Below are 11,076 nucleotides of genomic sequence, written 5' to 3' on the forward strand. Positions count from 1 at the left end.
AAGCCCTGTGGGAAACCTTGCTGTTCAGAAGATGAGGCCACAGTTGTAGAATCTTAGACCCCTGGAGGTGTAAATGACCTCACAGATCACCACATCCAGCTTGAGTCCACCAGACAACATTTTTGCTCCTTAGCAAGGTCTTCTAGAAAGTAGAGCCAGAGTCAAGGATTAAAGCACTAACCCTTAACTTGGGAGGTAAAAATCCAGAGGTGTGTACAAGAAAACAAGACAAGGGAATGAGAGGAGCCACACAGTTGGGTGTGCTGGCTGCTGCTTCACCACAGCCACGAAGAAACTCAGTGGTGGCTTGGCAGGTGTGTCCACAAAGCACAGAGCATTTCTCCGAGAGGATGCTGAAATTAATGACTTCTTTGGGGGTATTTCACAGATGAAAGCAAGCAAGCAAGTTTGCCTGCTAAGCTATCTCCCTTCTCCCAGTTCTTACTAGTCAAGGTTCACCAGGAGGCAAGATAGTTCCTTCACACTTCCCAGTAGCAACACTGGTTCTTCGGTGAAAGTCCAAGGCACATGAGATTACACTGATTCGTATCTGGAAGAGGAGTGGCGGTTTGACACGCGTGGGCTTGGCCTTGAAGCCCAGGGTGCAGCTCAGACACCAATCTGCTCAGGGATCATAGCAGAAATGGCCCCAGGAAGTGAGAAGTGTTTTTGGACAGCAGGAGGCAGTTATGGGACTCTGAGAAGGTGCACATGATTTTGGTCCAAAACATCTACTAAGTGATCATTCAGCAACTAATGTACATCTCCAATATGGAGGAACTCATTGCTTCATCAAGAAACCTCTTTTTATTAAGCAAAAATCTATGATCCCTTAGATATTTAGCCTCTTACTCTAGTTATGTTCTCCCGGAACCACATAGAACAATTTTAATCCATCATGTGCATGATGATTCTTTTGTCTGATGGGACTTCAGGTGTAGAGCTTTGAGTTCTCATGGTATCATTGGCCTGCACAGGATCTCATTCCACACTTTCATTCCTCCCTCCTCCGTATGCCGCAATTATAAGGTGCTTTATGTGTATCTGTTTGTATGTCTTCTCATAAAAACTATATTGTTTTGTGTGCATACACTTTTAATTTACATGAAGGGATTGTGCTCATGGTATTTACTTTTTTCACTCAGTTATGTTTTTAATATACAGCCATGTTGCTGTACTATTAATCCAGGAATGAACACCTACTTTGCCTCTTATGCCTATGCAAATCACAGGTTTTAATGCATGTTATTTTATAGGAGTGTGTTAGAATTTTTCTAGAATACATATCCAGAAGTGGTATATATTCTAGAAAACATATTTCTGGTGGAGTTGCTAGGTCATTGGGTATAAATATACTTAGATTGACTAAGTACTTCCGGATTAATCTCCAAAGTGGCTGCCCTGTCCATATTTTCAACAACAACACATGAGATTCCTATATTCCTACATTTTCACCAATATTTTCATTTTCTCACTTTTTCAATTGACGTTTCTCATTTAAGTGCAAAGAAATGTTATTTTAGTTTATGGTTTCCTAATCACTAATAATTTTGAATATCTTTTTGTATGTTTGTCAGCCTTTTGGACTTTTCTTCCATGAATTACTTGTTATATATTTTTCAGTTGGGTTGTCTTTTACTTACTCTTGATAGATTCCTAGCTAGCAGAGATACTAGCCTCTTTTTTTCGTGTATTGATTGCAAATATCCTCTCTTATGTTTTCGTACCTGCTTGCTTGTCCATGGTGTCCTGCACTGGACATGAATTTTTAATTTTAATACAATCATTGTGCCTTATGGTTTTCTGCTTTTAAGGTAATGTTATGTTTTGTTTTTTTCACCTTCAATGGGTAATGTGCCAACGTTATAAAAAGGCTTGACAGAGGCACATCTCACACTTTAGTGTGAAAAATCAATCATCATGCTTATGATCCATACAAGGATCTAAGGTTATGTTTAAAATTCCTTTCCCCCTCCAGAAGTCAATACTGTATTCTTCTACATTATTTGATTATTTTATAGTTAATATCGCCATTTCTTAGGTCTTTTGCCATCTACAGTACCTCTTCCTAAATGATGTTGGGTAAGAATCTGGTTTTATTTTCCTCCATAAAGAAAGCCACCCAGAGATGTGTTGGAGCAGCTTGTGCCAGGTGGCAAGAGCCAATTGTTAAATATTGAATTTTGCAAGCTGGTTGCTACATTGTTGGCAGTTCAAAATAGTCCATGCTGGGAATTTTTATACCATGAGAATTAGCAATAAATCAAGTATTTTTTCCTTTAGGGAACTGGCTTACCACTACACCATTGAAATGTCTACTGAATCATCCTTTCTTTATTGATCTATACTGCTACTTTTATCATATATTAAGTTCCCATATACAAAGGATCTTGTCTGAGACCTTTTATGCCATTTCATTGGCCTGTTTGTCTATTCTTGTCTGGTGCCATACTGCTTTTATTACTGTGTCTTTGAAGCTTATCTTAGTGGCTCATAGAGCAAGATCCCACTCTGTACTCTTCTTTTTTAAAGTTGACTTAACCCTTCATAGACTACTACATAGTGGAATATTATGCCCTAAACCATTTTAGAATAAGTTTTTAACAAGTGCCTTAAAAATACATCTGGCATTTGATTCACGTTTTGATGTTACGAAACCATGTTGGGAGAACTGACATTTTCAAAAAGTCATTCCATCCAAGAACATGATTAACTCTCTATTTATTTAGACTCTGTTGTACAAAGTTGAAATTAAATTTTAACATCTTTCCAAATTGCTTTTATTTATTATTTGCTGATTCCTGATGCTTTACAGATATTGTTACAATTCTGAATGGCATTTTATTTTTTAAGAATATTTTCCAGTTGATTGTTGTTCATGCTATTAATTTTTGAATTATGAATTAATTTTTGAAACATGCTATTAATTTTCTGAAATTTGACCTTGCCAAAAACTCTTATTATTTCTGTTGGGTTTTGTTGAATTTTCTATGATCATAGTGTTTTAAAATATGATAGGTTTATCTCTTCCTTTTCTATCTTCACACTGCATTTTCCTTTCTTGATAATGATGGCCAGCATTTACACCACCGCATTTTACTGTAGCAGTATGATAAGCATTCAGCAGAGCTTGGCCCAGAAATGACCTGATATTGGAACTATCATAAAGGTGCTAAATATTTTAATAAATAAATATTTAAGTACAGATGTTAAATATGCTAAAGACTATAGTACAACAAGCAGACAATAATGCATGAACAGATGGTGGATGTCAGCAGAGAGATATAAACTATAACAAGAGTCAAATGAGAATGTTAGAAATAAAAAACATAGTATCAGAGATGAAGAACTCTTTCAATGGGTTTATCAGCAAACTGGACATATCAAAATAAAACATCAGTGAACCTGAAGGTAGGTAAATAGAAATTAAACAAAGGGAAACACAAAGAAAGAACAAAGAGAAAAAATAAAGCAAAGGATATAAGGCTATGGGACAACATAAAATACATAAAATTGGAGAAGGTGGAGAGGAGAATATTTAAATAGACTATTTTTAAATATTTAAAAAGACTGGCTGAGAATTATTTTTTAATTAATGAGAGGCAACTAATTACAGATTGAAGAAGCTCAGGAAACCTGAAACAAGATTAAAAATATATATACCTGTCTACATCACAATCAAACTGCAGAAAACCAAAAATGAAAGAGAAAATCTTGAAGATAGCCAGAAAGCTTCAAAAGGAACAACTTACACACAGAGGAAAAATAAATAAGAATTACAGACAACTTCTCATCAGAATTTAACTAAGCCTGAAGAAAATGGAGAGGCATCTTTAACGTACTGAAATAAACATCAGTCAACCAAGAATTCTATATCCAGTGAAAATGTCTTAGAAAAATGAAGGCAGAATGAAGAGATTTTAGACAGACAAAAGCTGAGAGAATTTACTGCCAAAAATGTTGAGGAAAGGTTTTTTTTAGAAAGAAAGAATAAGACAGCAGATGGAGGCTAGACACGGTGACTCACACCTGTAATCCCAGCATTTTGGGAGGCTGAGGTGGGTGGATCACTTGAGGTCAGGAGTTCAAGACCAGCCTGGTCAACATGGGGAGACCCTGTCTCTACTAAAAATACAATAATTAGCCAAGAGCACTGGGGCACACCTGTAGTCCCAGCTACTGGGCAGGAGAATCACTTGAACCCAGGAGGCGGAGGTTTCAGTGAACCAAGATTATGCCACTGCACACCAGTCTGGGTGACAGTGGAGACTCTGTTTAAAAAAAAAAGATAGATGGAAATTTAGATGTATACAAAGAAAAAAGTGTGATAGAACAAATAAAAATACAGTTAAATAAAGTAGACATTTTTCCTATCTTTAAAAGAGAACCGAATAACAAAGCAAACACACTAACAGTGTGTTGTGAGGCTTATAACATACACAGAAAAGAAATGACAAAAATAGCACGAAGTAATACAATATTATCTGCATGTATATATGTGTATGTGTATGCATATACTTGCTGTAACAGAGGATTTAAATATTCATACTTGCTAAAACAGAAGATTTAAATAAGATTGAGAACTTTATGACATAATACCCAAAATGTATTAGCCAGGATACAAATGACAATCACTCATCATACCAAGAACCAGGAAAACATCAAATTGAATGAAAAAAGACAATGGACATATTCTGACACTGAGACGACACAGTTGTTGAAATTATCTAACAAGGATTTTACAGAAGCCATTATAAAAATGCTTTGACAGAAAATTATGAACATGTTTTAAACAAATAAAAAAACAAAGTCTCTACAAAGAAATAGAAGAAATACAAAGAAAAGAAGAGGAAACAAGTGGAAATTTTAGAACTGAAATATATGATAACTGAGTTCAGCAGAAGAATGGAGAACACAGAAGAAAGAACCAGATGAATCAAAGATAGAACAATTCAAATTACCCAATTCTAACAATAGAGAAAAAAACTTTTGTTTGAAAAACATCAAAATAAACAGAGCCTCAGAGATTTGTGGTACTATAACAAAATTTCTAATATTGATGTAATGAAAGTCTGGGAAGAAGAGAGGAAAGAGAGTGGGGCTGAAAATGTATTCAAACAAATAATGACTAAACATTTTCCAAATTCAGCAAAAGACATAAACCTAAAGATTTAAGAACCTGAGTGAATCCGAAACAATAAAAACCCAAAGCAATAGTTGCCAAGACACAATACGATCAAATTTGTGAAAACTAAATGCGAACAAAAAAATCTTTAAAGCAGCAAGAGAAAAAAAAAAAAAAAAAACATAATTTAAATGACAGATTTCTCATCAGAAATAATGGAAGCCAGAAGGATGTGACACAAATATTTCCAGTGATAAAAGAAAAGAACCTGAAGTCCTATATTCAGTCAAAATAGCCTTTAGAAATGAACTTATTAGAAAGAAAATTAACTCACTCTCAGCTATAGAAAAACAAAGAGGATTTGTTATCAGCAGACCTATCCTAAAAGAATGGCTATAGAAGTTCTTGAAACTGAAAGGAAATCAAAAGCAGAATCTTGGTAACATTAGGAAGGATAAAAGAACATGGAAAAGGCAAAAAAGAAAAAAAGACTTGTAAATGGATTTTTTTCTATTTTTAAGTTTTCTAAATTATGTTTTAAATTAAGTCAAAATTACAAGGCAAAATTTTTTGGTATGGTTCCAAATGTATGCAGAGGAAATATTTAGTAAATTATAAATGGGGGAAGGCAAAGGGACTTAAAAGGAAGTAAAGTTTTTACAGTTTACTCAAATTGGTAAAATGTCAACACCAACAGTCTTTAATGAGTTGTATACATACAATATCATACTTAGAGGAATTATTAAAAATCCATAGATATAGTCAAAAATACTGCAAATACATAAAAATGGAATTCTAAAAAAATTAAGTAACCCACAGGTGAGCAAGAAAAACAAAAAAAGAGAAACAAAAAACATAGAAAAAACACAAAGAAAATTAAAAGGCAGACTTATACTTGAACATATCAGTAATTACAATAAATGTAAATGATGTGAATTTACCAATTACAAAACAGAGATTGACAGCGTGGATTTAAAGTATGTCCCAACCATCTACTGTCTGAACTTTCTTTTATTAACAGCAATGTAAGTCGGCTAAAAATGAAAGTTTGATGGTCGCGTACACCTGTAAACCCAGTACTTTGGGAGGCCAAGACAGGCGGATCACGAGGTCAGGAGATTGAGACCATCCCGGCTCACACGGTGAAACCCCATCTCTACTAAAAATACAAAAAATTAGCCGGGCGAGGTGGCGGGCGCCTGTAGTCCCAGCTACTCGGGAGGCTGAGGCAGGAGAATGGCGGGAACCCGGGAGGCGGAGCTTGCAGTGAGCTGAGATGCGGCCACTGCACTCCAGCCTGGGCGACAGAGCGAGACTCTGTCTCAAAAAAAATAAAGTTTGAGAAAAGATGTACCATGGACACATTAATTAAAAGAAAACAGGAATTCTTTTTATAAATCAGAAAAAGTATGCTTCAGAGTATAGAAAATCACCAGGTACAGAGAAGGATATTATATCATGACAGAAAGTCAAACCACAAAGAGGACATAGCAATCCTAAACATGTATGCATCAAGCAACAGCGCTGCAACATACTGAAATGAGAAAAGTTCCCTTGTCCCCCTTGCAGGGTGTGTGATGGGCGTGTGGCTCACTTCTTCCCTGCCCTGCTGCTCAAACCCCTAGGAGGAGCATGCAGATGGGCAGGTTGTGGGGTTCTGACCCCACAGCAGTGCCCAGGGGTGAATGCGTACAGCTCCTGAAGCCCCAGTGGGGTGTGTTACTCAGTGCTCTTTTAGTTTAGCCATCTGTAGGCAGCTTGTGTTAGCTCAGTTAGACCCTCTGCCTTATCACAAGGACAGACGGCTTTCTGTATCCCAGGGTTTCTTGCCTTGGTGTCCCGAAAGCATCAGAGGACATGTGGGCTTGGAGAATGAATGCAAGGTTTTATTGAGTGGAAGTAGCTCTCAGCAGATGGGGGAGCCAGAAGGGCGACGGAGCGGGAAGGTGGTTTTCCCCTGGAGTCGGGCCGGCTCTCCTTCAACCACCCAGCCACACTCCACGTTGTTCCACCAGTCCATGGCCTGCCGGTATCTGTCCCTGTGCTCTTCTGCTGGCGTGCTCCTTTGGACAGGCTCTTGACGTCCTGCCACTTGTGTGTTCTTCCGCCAATGTGTTCCTCTCAATGTCCAGCTGGTTGTGTCCCTGCCTGCTAAGCTCTCGGGGTCTTTGTAGGCACAGGATGAGGGCGTGGCAGGCCAGGGTGGTCGTGGGAAATGCAACATTTAGGTAGGAAAACAGAAATGCCTGTCCTCACCTAGATCCATGGGCACAGGCTTAGGTGTGGAGCCCTCACCAGGGAGCATGCCCTTCCCTTCTCAGCACTTCTCTGCCCCCCCCTTCTGTATCAATATGTGAAGCAAAAACTGATAGAGCCAAAAAAATAAATAGGTAAATCTACTATTGTAGTTGGAGGCTTCAACACCTCTCTGGACAACTGCTAGAATATCCAGACAGAAAACCAGAAAATATGTAGAACAACTCAGTAGTTTATAGAACGCTTCACTCAATAACAGTGGAATATACATTCTTTTCTAATGCTCACAAAGCATTTACTATGTGCTGTGATTGGAATGTGTTCCCCGAAGTCCAGGCGTGATAAACTTAATCTCCAATGCAGTAGTGTCGGGGGATGGGGCCTAATGGGAGGTACTTGGGTTAGGAGGGCACCATTATCATGATTGGATTAATGCTGTTATCATGGGAGTGGGTTTCTTATAAAAGGGTTAGTTTGGCCCCTTTTTGTCTCTCTCTCACTGTTTCTTTGCCCTTCTGCCATGTTAAGAAGCAGCAAGAAGGCTCTTACCACATGCCAGAAAGATCTTGAATTTCCAGCTTCCAGAACTGTGAGCCAATACATTTCTGTTTATTATATGTTACCCAGTCTGCATATTTTGTTATAGCAACACAAAATGAACCAAGACAGCAAGATAGATCATATCCTGGGCCATAAAATAAATCTTAACAAATACAATGGATTCTAAAGTAATACAGGCCGTCTTCTCTGACCACAATGGAATCAAACTAGAAATAAATGGCAGAAAAATAACACACTAACACACATATCTGCAAGCACTTCGAGACTGAATAACACATTTCTAAATAATCTATGGGTTAAAGAGGAAGTGTCGAGAAAAAAAATTCAAATAATACATTGAGCTGAATGAAAATGAAAATACAACATAAGAAAATTTGTGGGACACAGCTGGAGCAATGCTGAGGAGGAAATTTATGGCACTAAATGTTTATGTTAGAAGAGAACAATTCGCCAGTAGTTCTGGGAAAATCTTCCAAAACTAAGAGCTAGTTACTATTTCAAGCTTGTGCATTTCTCATTCTTTCAAGTTCCACACATTCAAGAAATATTATTATATCAAATGAACCTGCTCAAACATTTCTTTGCTTGAATTTAGAAATTTTTTTCTCTTCGTTTTTATCAAAGCTGAATAAGCAGTAGGTTGGTTTTACCAGAATGTTCTGGATCCTAATCAAACAAAGATGGAAAGAATGACTATGATTTGATGTGCATTTGGTGGTTTGTTTGGACCCTTAATGAGTTATCAGCTCAGAGTGTCATATCCACAGCTGAACCTTGCCAGTGGTAAGAATCTGAAAGTGGTTAACTCACCACAGTAACAGAATAAGCATGAATCAAGAGCAAGACATCTTTATTGTAACACCTCTATCCTATCCGAGGGATGACAGTTTTAAGGGTATTCCCAAGCTCATAGACCAGAGATTCTCAGTATGATTGGATATATTTTCTTTTTACTTCCCATCTAAACTTGGAAAAAAGGAATGAGAAATCTCAATCAAGAAGCTAATTATAACACAGTATTAGTCCAGCTAACAGGGCAATAAAAAATATCTGACTTTTGGCGGTGGCTCACGCCTGTAATCCCAGCACTTTGGGAGGCCGAGGTGGGCAGATCACGAGGTCAGGAGATCGAGACCATCCTGGCTAACACTGTGAAACCCCATCTCTACTAAAAATACAAAAATTAGCCGGACATGGTGGTGAGCACCTGTAGTCCCAGCTACTCGGGAGGCTGAGGCAGGAGAATGGCGTGAACCAGAAGGCGGAGCTTGCAGTGAGCCGAGATGGCGCCATTGCACTCCAGCCTGGGCGACAGAGCGAGACTGACTTTTGTCTGACTTTTGGGTATATTTTGCATTTGGTTTAGAAATTAGTGTTTATCCACAGCCTATTATTTTTCAGGAATGCTGTCTAAAGTATAGCAGTCTTTTAATAAATAGATGTGTCATTACTGCTGTGGTTAGTGTTATGATTAAAGATGACTGGCATGTGGAATAAACCCCTGGCCATAGAGGGATGCCAACTGAATGAGGAAAGAGAAGCAGGGAAGGAAGGAGAAACTTGCCCAGGATCACACATGAGTTAAGTTCTTAGGATAATGACAAAAATGGGACTAGAATGATTGCTTGGAGGATGAAATGAAAACAAGCTCAGGAATATACCTTTCATGAATTTTAAGTTCATACAAATGTAATAAAAGAAGCTGTTTCAAAGAAAAGCCTGATAAATGGAAAACAGATATACAATTGCAGAAATAAGTACAAATATATTCAGTAGTCAAATTAACTATCAAATAATTTAGCTCACATTAAAAAAAAGAGGTTAAATTTTAAAATTCAGTTACATGCTAATTATATGAATGAAAATAAATCAATTTTGAAAATATAATATTAAGTTTTAAGAACTGAAGTGATGTTTCCAGGATGACACTATTTTTATATAATCTAAGAACACAGAGAGCAGTCCTGCATATCGTTCATGGATACATATGCAATTACAATGTAAAAAAGTAAACTAGAAGGACACTCAACAGATTCATGACACTGGTTCTCTAAGGACGACGCGAGCAAGTTTGCACTTGGGTGTCAAAGATGGATGCAGCTTTGTCTTCTACATATTCCGTTTTAATAAAACTCAGAACAAAAAAAATGACGTTAACTTTTTCTGTATTTTATTGTATTTGGGTGTTTGCATATGCTTTTGCTCAAAAAAATCCAATAAAGGAGAAAGATCTTTGGAATGAAAGCAGACAGCACCGACGCACTCACTGCCAGGGGAAAGCAGGTGCAAGGCTCCATGGGAATGATGACCTTAATGGATTCTCATCTGAAAATGGGCATAACTTTGCACTTTTAGGCTCTGGACATTAATAAAACAGTTAATGTGTACAAAAGTGTACTGTGCTTGAATGGGAATTAAATGTATGCAAGAAAAATGCGGGGACAATGCTCCTTTCTGGCTTAAACTTTGGTACTATGTGTCACACACTACCTAGGGGTGGTGTGGTTCCTACAACAGGCACTAGTGGCTGATGTGGAATCCTGGGAAACTCAGTAAGATTGGATTGGCATCTGAAAAAAGACCATTATCAATAGTTTTGGGGTTACATGAGAATGGAGTGACATGTTTTCGGTCTGCATTCTATAAGCTAACACATATTTAGGTTACTATACTGAGTATGACTGCTAAGTGTTAAGGAATACACTGCAATGGCCCAGCCCTGTCCCTGAGTTCATTAATTTCCTTTTCATCTGTTAACTTGAGGTTATGGCCTTGAAGAAAATTATAAGGCACAGGAAGAGTGGTATTTGTTTGACTGGTACAGAGTACCTAACATTAACAAGGGGAAAAAGTTTTTCATTCAATTGTTTAAATTCAATGATTGGGCAAGCCGCTAGATTTCCGTGTTCCTAAGAAAATGCAGTTGGAAAGCCATATGTAAATGAGAACTCACTGAAAACTGCTTCTTGCATCTAGGCCAACATTTCCTGGTTGAATGGCTTTTAAGAATCACATTAAAGCCTATTCATTATTTTAATATTGAAGGCCAACTTCTCACAGACTCATCCACCCAGGGAGTCCTCACCATCAGCTGTGAAAGGCACAGACTTGGAGCTCTGAGAATTGCTGAGAAT

The 11,076-nt window shown here is 37.7% G+C and overlaps 1 non-coding gene across 1 annotated transcript; it reads right to left on the minus strand.

The window, feature by feature from the left end:
• Positions 1-1,840: 1,840 nt before the first annotated feature.
• On the minus strand, positions 1,841-1,943 carry LOC117064284. The gene has a single exon (XR_004429357.1). It is a non-coding gene; the product is annotated as a small nucleolar RNA U13 (small nucleolar RNA).
• Positions 1,944-11,076: the final 9,133 nt, after the last annotated feature.

This window comes from Trachypithecus francoisi, unplaced genomic scaffold (assembly GCF_009764315.1).
Source record: "Trachypithecus francoisi isolate TF-2019V2 unplaced genomic scaffold, Tfra_2.0 Lachesis_group19, whole genome shotgun sequence".
Taxonomy (NCBI): domain Eukaryota; kingdom Metazoa; phylum Chordata; class Mammalia; order Primates; family Cercopithecidae; genus Trachypithecus; species Trachypithecus francoisi.